The sequence below is a fragment of the Choloepus didactylus genome, chromosome 13 (genome assembly GCF_015220235.1).
Source record: "Choloepus didactylus isolate mChoDid1 chromosome 13, mChoDid1.pri, whole genome shotgun sequence".
NCBI lineage: Eukaryota > Metazoa > Chordata > Mammalia > Pilosa > Megalonychidae > Choloepus > Choloepus didactylus.
In genome coordinates this window covers 50977578-50990940 of record NC_051319.1, presented here as the reverse complement: position 1 = coordinate 50990940, position 13363 = coordinate 50977578, and the positions used below count along the sequence as shown (strand labels likewise).

General features: G+C 39.7%; 1 protein-coding gene across 3 annotated transcripts in view; it reads right to left on the bottom strand.

Moving 5' to 3' along the window:
* CAMK4 (calcium/calmodulin dependent protein kinase IV) overlaps window positions 1-13363 on the bottom strand; it is a 306043-nt gene that overhangs the window by 67377 nt on the left and 225303 nt on the right. Inside the window, exon 1 of one of the 3 annotated variants that reach the window (XM_037800835.1) lies at window positions 2477-2519. The exons of the other annotated variants lie outside the window; for them this stretch is intronic. The gene's annotated coding sequence lies outside the window, so the exon portion shown is untranslated. Of the gene's footprint in view, window positions 1-2476; window positions 2520-13363 lie in introns of those variants that run through there. 3 annotated transcript variants of the gene reach the window in all.

The window sequence follows — 13363 nt, the reverse complement described above, 5'->3', positions numbered from 1 at the left end:
GGGACGGAGGAGCCAGATTGCCCCAGGCTTTGAAGGCCAAGGCAGAGTGTGGCTATTAGTTAACGGCAATGGGAAACCACTGAAGGGTCTTCCCAAGGAGAAGAAACGACCCGGTTCCTTTTGCTGCTGTTTGGGGACTGGATTGAAGGGGGCCCCATTAGAAATAAGGAGAGCAGTTGACGGACTGCTCTGCTGATCCAGTGAGATCACGGCGGGAACAGAGAGAGAGTCAGGGTGAGTTTAGAGACATTTTAGAATTAGAATTGATGGAACTTTGTTGTGCATTGGAAAGGGGTAGAGAGAGAGGATAGTATCAGCTTCTAAACTGAACACTTTAGCTGACTAACATACAGCCATGAGGTGGAAAAACTGGAAGAATGGGGCTGAGAGGTTAAGAGATCAGTTTTGGACATACTGAGGTTCCGGTGCCTGTGAGCCATCCAAATGAAAATGAGGCATAGGCAGTTGGATAAATGGCCCTGGAGTTTAAGAAATAGTTTTTAACTAGAAGACCCTTTCAGGATACTTTTCATGGAATGGTCTTTACATTTTTAAATGCTAGCAATGTAATGATGTAGTTTGCTAATATGAGACTAGACATAGTTACCAACTAAATGTATCCTATACCCATCACACTCAGAGTACATCATTTATAGCAGAACCATGGTATTCAGCATAAGCAAATATATGTAAACTTGCACTTAAATAAACTTACTTTAAAAAATTATTATATAAGTAGTATATGATTTTGATAGTTAAATTTTATATAAGCAAAAATAAAAATGAATCATAATCCCTCTACACATTTTTTTTTGCACACATGCACTCTCTGGTTTGTACTTGGTCTCCTAAAGAAAGTGGTTGAAGGCTAGGGAGTAAACGAATGTGCTCAAGGAGAACTTACAGCAAAAGGGAAGGCGAGGAGCACAATCTCAGGAAGCATCTAATTTTAGAAGCAGAGTCAGAAAAAAAATCTTTTATTTATTTATGGACTTAATAAATGCTTATTGAGGATCTCCTGAGTACCAAAGCCTCCTTTAAATTCCAAAGCAAGAATTACGGGCTACAGAGTATTTTGTTTGGCCTGAACAAGGTCGAACGGTTTGCAACTTAGTTGCCAACGTTTAAATTCTGGAATATTTTAAATAAAAAGTCTGGATTTCTGTCTTGCCTTGAAAAAAATCAGATGATCTAACAACACAGTGCCTGTGTTCCCAGCTGGTAACAACTGGCTGCATCTGAGCAGCTGTCACTGCTTAGGAGGTCATGCTCTCTCCAGGTTCAGACACAGAACCTACCACTTCCTGAAGCCGCCCTTTAATTCCTACCATTCCAACTTCCTTCATTTGTGGAAGGGTAACTCTTGGCCCCTGCAGAGTTTGTGAGTCCTGCTCAGATGAGATAAAGTCAGATAAGATTTTGCTGTTTTCCTTCATGCCAATAGCTTGGAATGGTGCTGATGGTTTTAAGCAGGGGAATGATGGGATTAGATCTGTACCTTGCAAAATCACTCCCATGACAGGTGGAGCATGGACCAGATGGAGCAAGACAGGAGGCTGGGAAACTGGCAATCTAGTTATAAGAGTATGTAAGAGGGAAAAATTGTGTGTGGCAAGAGCAGGAAGTAGGATGAGGCAGAGGGAATACATGAGCCACTGAGGAGGGAGAACCTACGCATGTGTCAGGTGAGGGAGATGGAGGACTAGGATAATCTCAGGTTTCTGGCTTGGTCAATTGCATGGTGTCACTTGTTGGGTTTGGAAATAAAGGTACAGAAGGAGCAGATTTAGGTTAAATAATGACTTTAGCTTGGAAATGTTGTGTTTTGAGACACCTGTGAGACATCCAGAAGGAATGTAAAGTAGAAAGCTGTATGGAACCCAGAGCTGGAGAGAAGTTGAGAGCTGGTGATAGAGATACAGGGCACTTTAGAATAAGCGGTACTACAATTTCTGGCTTTGGATGAGCTCTCTCTGGAATCACAGGAGAAGCAGAGGACCCTGAGAAAGTGAAAGACAAGGAGCCTGGGGAGGACACAGGAGAGAACAGAGAAGTGAGACAAACCAGGCAGCTGGCATCACAAGAGCCTCTGGAAATGAGAGTCCCAAGAAGGGACCAATTAAGTGGTTAGATGCCAACGAGGCCAAGGGAAATGAGGTTCAAAAGTGTGTGTTGGGTTTGGTGAGGACAGAAATGGATTACAGCAGATGGAAGATGCAATTAGATGAGTGAAAACACAGTTTAAGAAGACTGGTGGACTAGAATAGGAAATAGAAAGGGAATACGATGGTCAGAGAAAGGATGGAGGTAGTGTTCTTCTTCTTGTTTCTTTTTGACAACAGTAGCACCTAGTTTAGAGCACTTTTTTATGATGAAAGGGAAGAAAGAGGGAACAGAGAGAGAGAGAGGTGGAGAAGGCAGGAGTGAAAGGGCAATGCTTGAGGAGCAGGAGGGCATGATAGGGTCCAAAGCTTACCAGGGATGAGTCTTGAAGTGTCCTTGTCCAGCTTCTCCCTCTGTCTGAAATGCTTTTACTGTCTTCTTCACCTGGCCAGGCGCCCTCCTCATTAGGTATCAACTATAATGCCACTTCCTCCGGGAGACTGACCTTCCAAATTAACATATGTGCCCACTCATTTCCTCCCATTCATGCCTCCCGTTTTCCTTTATGGCATGTGTACTGCTCTGCAGACTTTATGTTCAAGATGTCTCCCTCACTTGACTGAAAATGCCATGAAGACAAGGATAATTTTTACCCAGTTCCCCAGATATCTAGTTCCCTACCCAGTTGTTGGTACTAAATATTTTTGAATTAATTTACATATGAAAAACTCAGTTTTCTTGAAGACATGTGTATTATTGTACTTTTTAGTCAGTCATTAACTTGTAGGTACTCAGAGAATGTTGGCACTCTGCCTTTTATTCACTTCCCATTATTAATTTGTAACAGAAGTTAAAATTGTCACATAGAAAATCTTGTGCTTACTTTGTGGCAATTTATTTCCATAGCAACATCACTCTCACAAATTTAGCCAAAGTAAGCATCTTAGCATTTGTGTATTTACTAAACACATAATATACCTGTTGAATAACAGTACTTAGTTATCTCCAAGGTGCTCACTGAGTATTAGTTAGACAAATGAGATTTAAGTTGTCACTCTGAGAAAAGCCTAAATCAATAAGAACCTTTTTACTGTAATCTGGGGTGAAAATAACATTTTGAATAATTACATCATTAGTTTTTATTCTTCTGTTCTAGCATTAAGTTGATAGTTATGATTAAATTAATGTCTTCACATCCTTTGAAGTTGACCTAAATATCCAACACAGCATCTGCCCCAGGGGAGTTTAGAGGAAGGCTGCTGAAAATTCATCTATTAGTTTTCTCTTCCAAACACTTCGTGTCTGAAACATTCATAAATGGTGCTTGCCTGTGTAATAAAATGGAATTGATACCGCTCGGTGACTTTAAACTCAAGTGGGTAAAGACTATAATAACACATTAGTGGTCAGCAGGCAAGCAAAGTGACTCCATTCATAAAAGGAGTCTCCCTGTTAGACATCAGTGGCAAGCTTAACCCAGCTGGGCCTGCTGCTGACCCAGTAGCTGAGGTTCATGGGTGGCCTAGAAGTGTCTGGATAAAGCAAAGTTTTGCTGGCTAATGCTTTCTGGGGTAGCAATGTCACAAGAAAGGAAGCAGGATGATAGCAGAAAGGATAAATATGAATACCCACTGGGAAAGGAAACCTGGGGTGTCAGGGTGTAGAGAAGTTGATGACAGAAGAGATCACAAAGAGCAGTCAGGATCCTGTTCTTGTTCCTGATCATGGCATGAGTGAAGTCACGTGGCTACTTCCAACAGGTGAAGAGTTAGGAATTTATTTTCTTGTCTATTTGTATATGTACACATTATAAAACTCTATCAGGTACATATTTCTAAGAATGGTCTATATGGCATTGGGGGAAAACACCATTGTAGCTCTGCAACTTTCCCTGGATTCGACTCAAAACCTAAAGCATTCAGTAAGTTAAAATGTAAATAAAACACCTATCATTGCTTTCAATAGCAATCATTATTAAGTGAATGATTATAATTTTAAATTAGGCATTATGCAAAACATTAGTGGAAAAAAGCTATGTGTCCTGATTTAAACTGACAAGTCTCATGCTGACAAAACACAAATCTATAAGGAAAACTGAAGTTACATACAAGTATTCAGCAAATTAATCACAAACACTTTTTTGTACATAAGATTGGAGGAAGTGAATTTTGTGAGGCAACTTATCCAAGAGGATGTTGAGAATGTTTAGAGAAGATAAGCCTGTGTTTATTTCATGCTCTCATTTCTAATGCATTTGGCCAAGTTTCAGAAAAGATGAGATATGAAGGCTGGAGGCTGTCCAGCCAAATGGTTTGTTCAATCAAATGGAGGCAGTATTCAGGGAGTAATGCCTAGATTGGGAAAAAGGTCCAAAAATGATAAGCAGTTACACAGAAAAAAGCAGCAAGCCAGTTTTGTGATGGAAAAAAGTGAGATCATGTTGGAGCAAAAGAAAGACAAGGGGAGCTGCTGCATACTCTGGTCAAGTGGAGTCTGGGGACCCTGAGTTTTACGTCAGAGAGAGGGTGAACTCTCCTCGCCGTCCAGAGAAGCCGATGTGGCAGGATTAGGAGGGATGGAAAAATCATTCCACCCTCAGGCAAAGAGATGAGCTTCTTCACAACAACAAGGACACTGAAAATCTTATAAAAGATGACTGATTTAGTCTAAAGTATGTGCTTTACGCACTAAAAGCACATATTAAGTTGTATTAGAGAAAGAAAGGAGTTTGGAGGTATAAGTGAAGTGTCTAACAAATATAACAAAGAGAAAATTTGTACATTTTCCTTAGGAAACATTTACATCCATAGGTGTATAAATAGTTCCCAAATCACATACGCATTAAGGCAGAATACGGAATTAAAAAACTGTAAGGAGAAAGAATAAACTTAGCTTACCATTTGGTCTTCTTTAAAAAAAAAAATGCAGTCACCGAAAGCTCAAATTCTCTTTTAAAGAAGCAAAGATAATACTGCTGCTCTGAATTCAGGGGGTGTCTAGACATGTAATTAAACTCTCTCTATGGTCCTAACAAAAACTGTGTCATTGTGTAATGAAAGCTACTGCATAGTAATTTAGTTTAATTACAGCTGTGCTGTGTTCGATGGGCTGTGTGTGGTTAATTGATAATGTCTCAGGAGTTGGTAGGAGGAAGTTTGAATCTCTTTAAAAATCTAACAGGACAAAGAAGAACCAGTCATTAAAAAAAGAAAACAGTATTCTGACTTCACTTTTCCTACTGGAAAGAAAAATTAAACTGCATGAATTTGTTCTTTACTCCTCAGAAAATTTAGAAACCATATGCATACATTTAGGTAAGGACTTCAAGGCAACACTATTTTTGTGTCATATCTACTTTGGAGATCTGCTCCTACCATTGCACTTATCCCTGACCTCTACTCTATGATGCCTTCAGAACTGTCAACAGCATACATCAGAATATCAGTAGGTGACTACTATCTCCCATGATGAGATTAACAGGCCTAGTTAGGATTGCCTGGCTGTGGAATCCATGGTAAGCCTTGATCTATAAATGCTCACAGATCTGGAGGAATCCACTTCAGGCAAAGCAGCCAAGTTCTGCTGTCTCTTAGACATTCTTATTTATTTCATAGTCATCCTAGATGCCCCCTTCTCCCTCACTAGCATTGGCCAATCAGTCATAATTCCACCTCCAAAATACATCTCCTATCTATTTCCTCTTTTCATTTACATTGTCATTGCATAGTACAAGCCTTCTTATTTTCTACTGGCACTATTACAGCTGTCTCTTAACCTGCCCACCCCATACATTCATCCCCTCTTTCCAGATCACAGATTGACATGTGTCACTCTGCTGTTTTGTTTTGTTTTTTGTTTTAAAAAAACAAGTCACCTATAAGGGCTCCTCACTGGCTAAAGTTAAAGTGTAATCTCCTCAGTATGAAAATTTAAGGCCCTTCAAAATTTGCTCCTAATTTGTGGCCAGTATTATTGTGCGAAAATTCTTATCATGCACCAGCCACAGAGCCTTATTTCCTTTCCTAAATCATACTATAGACAATTAGGCATTTCCACTTGGTTCCCAGATAATTAATAATAATGTTTCATGTGGCAGATTATATTTTTCAAACACTCTTGCAACAATATTACCATCTGTGTTGGTTTGAAGCTGTTATGTATCCCCCAAAAGGCTATGTTCTTTTAATCCATTCCTGTGGGTGCAGATCTATTGTATGTGGGACCTTTTGGTTAGGTTATTTCAATTGAGATGTGACCCACCCCATTCAAGATGGGTCAGGAGTCCTTTATGAGAGGATAAGAGAGATGAAACCAAGAGACGTACAGAGAGAGAAAAACTCCACAGAAGCTCAAAGAGGAGGCCACTGAAGCCAGAAGCTGAAATAAATGAAACCTGGAAGGGAAGGACCAGTAGATGCTGGCCATGTGCCTTCCCATGTGACAGAGGGGTCCCAGATGCTGACAGCCTTTCTTCAGAGAAGGTATTATCCTGTTGCCTTAATTTGGACATTTTCATGGCCTTAGAACTATAAGTTTATAAGTTAATTATTTCCCATTGTTAATACCACCCCATTCTGGTATACCGCATTCTGGCAGCTTTAGCAAACCGAAACATCATCCCACAGTCTTTTCCAGAACCTTGCCACATTCCGCTGACCTGAACCTCACCCCTTGCAGAAGTAGAGTCTAATTCTCTTCCCCTTGAATCTAGGTGGGCTTGTGACGTGCTGGTGACCAACAGAAAGCAGTGGACTTCTGAGATAGACCATAAAACTCAATGCAGGGGGGAAAAACTAAGATGGCGGCTAGGACAGATAGGGCAAAAAAATCTCTCTGTGAAAAATACTAGATAGAGGCCAGAAAGTGACCCAGAACACCAGTTCCAGCAATGCACCAGCTGGACAAGGTCTGCTAAATCCACAGGGACCGTGCATTTGGTGAAACCGGGAGCCTGCATTCTGAAATGAGTGAGTAAGTTGGCTGAATGTCCAGCAGCCACACTGCAGTGTGGGGAAACCATGGGTTAGCATTTGGAGGTGGACTAGTTCTTTTTTAAAAAAAAACCCAAAACAGCTGCAGATATGGCAGCGAGAATCACACAGTGAAGTGCAGCAGGAAAGAGCTGTGTGAATGCCTCAATATCTGGCGAGGAAGATAGCCTTTCATACACCCACTGCTAGTTGTCTCAGAGCGAGGAGGGCAGAGGAGAGCCAAAAGGGGAAAAAACTCATGCCCCTTGCAGCCATCTTCTCGGCAGGCAGGGAATGCTCCTGCCTGGCTCCAGAGCCACAGCCCAGAGCTGCACCAAGGGACCCAGTGTGACGGGAAGTGTTTCCGGCAACACCGTGCACATGCCACAATATCGGGCATGGACAATAGCCTCTCGTGCACCCACAGCTAATTGTTCCAGAGCTGGGAAGGCGGAGCTGTGTGAAAAGGGGGAAATTAACAAGCCCCATTCAGCCATCTTTACAGCAGGCTGGGAACACCCCTGCATGGCCTGGCAGCCCAGGGCTTCCCTTGAGGGATGGTGTGTACTTGTGATGTAGCACAGCCTTCCCTCAGCAAAGGCCCTAGAAGGGCATGGCTGGGAAGAGGAACCCACCTGAAAAACCCAGGACCCTACACCAATACCAAGGACTTTTGGGTCAGTGGCAGAGACAATCTGTCGCCAGACTGAAATGAAGGTTTAGATTCTTGCAACAGCCTTAAATCTCCAGGAACACCTGCGAGGTTTGATTATTAAAGCTGCCCTGCCTCCCTAACCACTCAGACACATGCCCCACACTCAGGGCGGACAGCACCAACAACACACCCAAACTTGGTGCACCAATCAGACCCCACAAGAATCAGACCCCCACACACCTCAAAGACAAAGTTGTGGAGAACTGACTTGAGGGAGATAGGTGACTTGCAGATGCCACCTGCTGGTTAATTAAAGTGTACGTCACCAAGCTGTAGATATGACTTAGAAATTGGTGTCTGAATAATCCTTCATATCCTAAAAGAACCCTACCAAGTAAAGCAAATGCCAAGAGCCCCAAAACAACAGAAAATTTTTAAGCATATGAAAAAAACAGACGATATGGATAACCCAAACCCAAATACCCAAATCAAAAGATCAGAGGAGACATAGTACTTGGAGCAATTAATCAAAGAACTAAAGACAAACAACAAGAGCATGGCACAGGATATAAAGGACATGAAGAAGAGCATGGCACAGGATATAAAGGACCCTGGAAGAGTATAAAGAAGAAATTGCAAGAGTAAATAAAAAAATAGATGATCTTATGGAAATAAAAGAAACTGTTGACCAAATTAAAAAGATTCTGGATACTCATAGTACAAGACTAGAGGAAGATGAAGAATGACTCAGCAACCTCGAGAACCACAGAATGGAAAATGAAAGAACTAAAGAAAGAATGGGGAAAAAACTGAAAAAACCAAAATGGATCCCAGGGATATGACAGATAAAATAAAACGTCCTAATTTAAGACTCATTGGTGTTCCAGAAGGGGAAGAGAAGGGTAAAGGTCTAGAAAGAGCATTCAAAGAAATTGTTGGGGAAAACTTCCCAAACCTTCTACACAATATAAATACACAAAGCATAAATGCCCAGCAAGCCCCAAACAGAATAAATCCAAATAAACCCAATCCAAGACATATTCTGATCAGACTCTCAAATACTGAAGAGAAGGAGCAAGTTCTGAAAGCAGCAGGAGAAAAGCAATTCACCACATACAAAAGAAACAACATAAGACTAAGTGACTACTCAGCGGCCACCATGGAGGCGAGAAGGCAGTGGCATGACATATTTAAAATTCTGAGAGAGAAAAATTTCCAACCAAGAATACTTTATCCAGCAAAGCTCTCCTTCAAATTTGAGGGAGAGTTTAAATTTTTCACAGGCAAACAAATGCTGAGGGATTTTGCTAATAAAAGACCTGCCCTACTTCAGATACTAGAGGGAGCCCTACTGACAGAGAAACAAAGAAAGGAGAGAGAGAGAGAGAGAAATTTAACAGACATATATAGAACATTACATCCCAAATCTCCAGGACACACATTCTTCTCTAGTGATCACAGAACTTTCTCCAGAATAGACCATAGGCTAGGACACAAAACAAGCCTCAATAAATTTTAAAAAAATTGAAATTATTCAAAACACATTCTCTGAACACAATGGAATAGAAATAGAAGTCAATAATCATCAGAGACTTAGAAAATTCACACACACCTGGAGGTTAAAAATGAGGGGGAGATGAAAACATTCCCGGATAATCAAAAGCTGAGGGACTTTATTACCAGTAGATCAGTCCTATAAGAAATGCTAAAGGGAATTGAGCAGGCTGAAAGGAAGGGACACTAAACAATTGACTGAAACCACACGAAGAAATAAAGATTTCCAGTAAAGGTCACATGGTAAATATAAATACCAATACTACTGTATTTTTGATTTGTAACTCCACTATTTACTTCCTACAGGATCTAAAATACATGAAGTGTAATGATAAATCAGTGGTTTTGGACTCAATGTAAAATGTGTAATTTTTGACAAGAACTACATAAAGAGGGGGGAATGGAGGAGTATAGGAACATAGCTTATGTGTCCTATTGAAGTTAAGTTGGTATCAAAGAAAACAAGATTGTTATAGACTTAAGATATGAAATTTAAGCCCCATGGTAAACACAAAGAAAGCATCAGAGAATATGACCATAGAGATGAAAAGTGGAGTATGGGTTATGAGAAGTGGGGGAAGGGGCAATGGGGAGTTAAGAAATGAGTGTAGGGTTTCTGTTTGGGGTGAAGGGAAATTTCTAGTAATGGATGGTGGGAAGGTGATGGCATTGCAACATTGTGAATGTGATTAATCCCACTAAATGAAATGCTTGGGAGGGGTTAAAATGGGAAGATTTATGCTGTATATATGTTTCCACAACTGAAGAAAAAGACAGTCTAAACAGATAGTGACAATTAAATGCCATAGATGATCCTGGATGAGATCTAAGAATATAGGAGAAAAGGCTCAAAAGGACACAATTGGGACATAAGAAAAAAATGAAATATGGAATGTAAGCTTTACATCAATGTTAAATTTCTTGAACTTCTTAACTACGCTTAATGTGACTACATAAATGAATATTCTTGTTCATAGGAAATGAATATGTGAAATATATTATTTGTTTAAGGATGTGTGCAACTTGCTCTCATATGTTCAGAAGACAGCAATAGATGATGGATGATAGGGAGGAAGAAATAGTAAATGACAAAATATTAAAGTTGGTAGATTGGGGTATCGGTGGAGGCGGGTTGGGGTATGCTGGAGTTCTGTGTATGGGGTTTGTATTATTTTTGCAACTGTTACTGTAAGTTTGAATTTATTTCAAAATAAAAGTTAAAAAAAAGGGAGGGCAGGGGTGGGCATTCCAAAGGACTCAATTCTCCTATCCCTTGAGAATCTGAATTAGAGTGAGGCTACAATATGGTAAAATTTTCTGCAAAAATATTTGTAGGGAACAGAGGTATATGCTCATTCTTGGATAGAGTATGTGCATTGCTAAACCCCTGCTGAAGGTTTGAAATTTTATTCTTTGTAATTAAGGAGAAGAAAAATAAAAGGAACTTTTTGTCATTAAAAAAAAAAAGGCAATGCAGCTTCCACCTTGTTCACTAGATATTTTAGAGCCCTGAATTGCCATGTAAGAAGTCTGACTGACCCAAAGCCATCACGCTGTATGGAAACCCAGGCAACATGGAGAAGCCAAATGTGCTGCTCCAGTCTGACAGACATCATTAGCACCCAGTCATGTGAGTGAAGACACATCTAGATGATTCCTGCCCCCAGATCTTCCCAGCTGAGGAGCCAGACAGCAGAGAGAACCCACTCCTACAGTGTGCTGTCTGAAGTCCTGATCTATGAGCATAATAAAATGGTTGTTTTTAAGCTGCTGGATTTTGGAATCTGGCTGGAACTCTTCATAACTCAGCTTAAATACTACCTCCTCTGTAAAATCTTCCTTTAATCCCACAAGCAAAATGAATCATACCATTTTCTCCTCATAGCATTTTTTTCCATAACTAGTATAATATTCTGATATTATCACAGTTAATTGTGTGTTGTCTATCACAGTAAAAGATAAATTCCTTGAGAGCAAGGATTGTCTAATTCACCTTTGTACCCATAAACTATAGGCACAAGTCCTGGTGTATGGCAAGCATTTGATATATGCTTATAAAACTAGTGCCTGAAAGGAGTGAATGAGTGGGTGATTAAGATTTTGAACTCAATGAATTTCTTCAGTACACATCGATAAATAGATACAAAATCCTAAAGACCAGCGAGAGCTAACTCTTGGTTCTAACACACACTGGCACTTCATACATGTTTATTTAATAAGTAAAATGAGCTGGGACAAAAGCAGCTCCTAACATCTTTGGATCAGAACAGGTGTCCTGTGTCCATCCCAAATCCCAAAACACTGGTTTTAAACTAATTGAATATGATGTGCTTTGATGTGCTTCATTTTCATTGTGCTTGAGGTTTGTTAAGATTTGTGGGTGCATGGCTTTACAAGTTTCATGAAATTTGGAAATTTTTGGACATTATTTCTTAAAATATAATTCAATCTCCTACCATCCTTATGGACTCCAATTATGCAGATATTTAGCTGCTTGGAGTTGTCCCACAGCTTACTGATGTCATGCTCATATTTTTTCAGTCTTTTTTCTCTCTGTTTCATTTTAGATAGTTATTTAATACTGTGTCTTCAAGTTCACTATTCTTTTATCTCCTGAGGTGCCTAATTGGCACTTAATCCCACACAGTATATTTTCCATCTTAGATGGTTTAATTTTCATCTCTACATGCTTGATTGCATTCTTTTAGAAATATCTTCCAAGTTGCTATTTGACATGCTCAATTTTGCTTTTACCTTCTTGAACTTATGGACTATAGTTGTAATTACTCTTTTAATGTCCTTGTCTACTATTTTAAATTTTTTTTTCATTTCTAGTTCTGTTTCTATTGATTGATATTTTTCCCTCTTCTTTGTAATACTCCTGTTCCTTTGCTTGCCTTGTATTTTATGACTGGAGAGCAGACATTGTGAATTTTACCTTGTTGGGTGCTGGATGAATACAAATGTATTTTCTTGTGATATTCTATAGCTTTGTTCTGGATGCAGTTATGTTACTTGGGAACAGTTTGATTCTTTTGAGGCTTGATTTTAAGCTTTGTTTGATTTGTCCACTTTGTCTACTGAGAGCACAGATTCTCTCCCAGAGCTCCAGGGATTGTTTCCTCTAGTCCTTTCATGCAGTTCTTTCACAGCTTCATATAGTTTCCTCATATGCATGCACTGAGCAATAGTCAGGGGAGCAACTGAGGATTTCTAGAGCTCTCTCTGTGCAGTTCTCTCCTCTCTGCTACTCTTCCCTGTGAACACTAGCTTCCTATCCTTCCTCAGACTCCCAAATGCTGTCTCCTCCACTCAGGGAGACTGCTGAGCTCCCCCTGATTTCCCCCTCCCTGTGTGGAAGCCTGGGAACTCCCTCCAGGCAAACACAGAGCTCGTCTTGTTTGCTTCCCATTGCTCAGAGATCACTGTCCTGGGCTCTCCAATGCCCAATGTCTGAAAACCATGTTTCATATATTTTGTCATTTTTTAAATTGTTTCAAGGAAAGGGGTAAATCTATTCCCTTTTACTCCATGTTGGCCAAAAGCAGATGCTGCCAACATTACTCTAGATATTTGAAGTTTTTAAAAATAATCTTTTACTTGGTATCTAGCATTGGAATTGTCCTCAGTATTTGAGACCATGTGAACCTATTACTGGCTACTGGTGTTTCACTAAATGCAGTTATATCTGTTAAGGAAAAACTGACAACTGGAGAAACCCTGGATTTCACTATTGATCTAACCCCATACATAGTTTAATACTGAGCAATATTTCAACTGTTTTTATCCATAAATTGTCCATCAGAAAAGGGAAAAAAATGAGTTTAGCTTGCTCCTTGGTTAGCATTTATTTCCTTTTTGTGGACTCATGGGTGTGTTTGAAAGCAGTGCCAGATACGAAATGGATCCACTTGGCAATTCTTAAATGTATAAAGTAGTTGAATCAATGCTTTAAGAAATAGAATAAGCAATATTTTCTTCCAAATAATGATGCAGTATCAACTCATTATAGTCTACTATTTATATATTTAAGTAATTTATGAGACAAATCTTTTAATTTTTATTGAAACATAACAAACAC